The following is a 1,532-nucleotide window of genomic DNA, read 5'->3' as shown; positions in this document are numbered from 1 at the left end:
CGATACAGGAGTTTGTACGCATGAGCAGCTTGGCGCAGTGGATAGCGTGTTGGGCTCATAACCCAAAGGTCCCTTGATCGAAACAAGGAGCTGCTATTCATCACAATACACTCGAGATGGTTATTAAACTGAGAGGTGCAGCTTATCGACTGCATAGATCAGTCTTACCGAAAAATTTCCACTAAACAGAGTCGGTGTTTTCGTACCATTCCGTGCGGGAGGCCCAACCGTGCCAGTTCAGGGGAAAAACAACGTTAATAAAGCGTTGTCCGTGCATAGAAAAGAGCTATTCACCTAGAGCAGAACTCCTTGCAGGAATGATGAATGACCGCCCGGTACCTCAGAACGCGTTGCGGAGATGAAACAACCGCCCAAATTCACGAGCCGCCGCATGCGGTTTCAAAATGTGCTTGCAAGCAGGAACTTCGATGTCACGAAAAAGTTGTGCAGCTTGTGCCGAGCTAGCTGTAGTATGCGATGAGAACCTTACCAGTTGGAGTTATCAACCGAGATAGAATGCGGCCTACCATGGGAGAGATATAGTAGCAGTTCGCGATCTCAGGTACGGGTTTAAGGCCTAATCAGACTCTTGGCCGCGGGATGGTTGACGACGGTACGTCCGAGAAGGGATTCAGATGTCCCTCTACAAGTATCACAGGTATACTCAATCACTACGTAAATGATATGCACCGGTAGTCTAATGGTTAGGATATCTGCCTCCCAAGCAGATGGTACGGGTTCGATTCCCGGGCGGTGCAGTTCGTATCAACGAGAGAAGGGTCTCTAGACTATCGTGGAACAGTTATGCTCAGCACGTCAGGGCGATACAGGAGTTTGTACGTATGAGCAGCTTGGCGCAGTGGATAGCGTGTTGGGCTCATAACCCAAAGGTCCTTTGATCGAAACAAGGAGCTGCTATTCATTACAATACACTCGAGATGGTTATTAAACTGAGAGGTGCAGCTTATCGACTGCATAGATCAGTCTTACCGAAAAATTTCCACTAAACAGAGTCGGTGTTTTCGTACCATTCCGTGCGGTTGGCCCAACCGTGCCAGTTCAGGGGAAAAACAACATTAATAAAGCGTTGTCCATGCATAGAAAAGAGCTATTCACCTAGAGCAGAACTCCTTGCAAGAATGATGAATGACCGCCCGGTACCGCAGAACGCGTTGCGGAGATGAAACAACCGCCCAAATTCACGAGCCGCCGCATGCGGTTTCAAAATGTGCTTGCAAGCAGGAACTTCGATGTCACGAAAAAGTTGTGCAGCTTGTGCCGAGCTAGCTGTAGTATGCGATGAGAACCTTACCAGTTGGAGTTATCAATCGAGATGGAATGCGGCCTACCATGCGAGAGATATAGTAGCAGTTCGCGATCTCAGGTACGCGTTTAAGGCCTAATCAGACTCTTGGCCGCGGGATGGTTGACGACGGTACGTCCGAGAAGGGATTCAGATGTCCCTCTACAAGTATCACAGGAATACTCAATCACTACATAAGTGATATGCACCGCTAGTCTAATGTTAGGAT

General features: G+C 48.6%; 3 non-coding genes across 3 annotated transcripts; all 3 read left to right on the top strand.

The window, feature by feature from the left end:
* Positions 1-23: 23 nt before the first annotated feature.
* On the top strand, positions 24-96 carry Pmar_PMAR014270. The gene has a single exon. It is a non-coding gene; the product is annotated as a tRNA-Met (tRNA).
* A 590-nt stretch (positions 97-686) lies between these two features.
* Pmar_PMAR014269 lies at positions 687-758 on the top strand. Its single transcript has one exon. It is a non-coding gene; the product is annotated as a tRNA-Gly (tRNA).
* Positions 759-845: 87 nt separating this feature from the next.
* Pmar_PMAR014268 lies at positions 846-918 on the top strand. Its single transcript has one exon. It is a non-coding gene; the product is annotated as a tRNA-Met (tRNA).
* Positions 919-1,532: the final 614 nt, after the last annotated feature.

The sequence above is a fragment of the Perkinsus marinus genome (genome assembly GCF_000006405.1).
Source record: "Perkinsus marinus ATCC 50983 genomic scaffold scf_1104296961820, whole genome shotgun sequence".
Classification (NCBI taxonomy): Eukaryota; Perkinsozoa; order Perkinsida; family Perkinsidae; genus Perkinsus; species Perkinsus marinus.
This window is presented reverse-complemented; position numbering and strand designations above follow the sequence as displayed.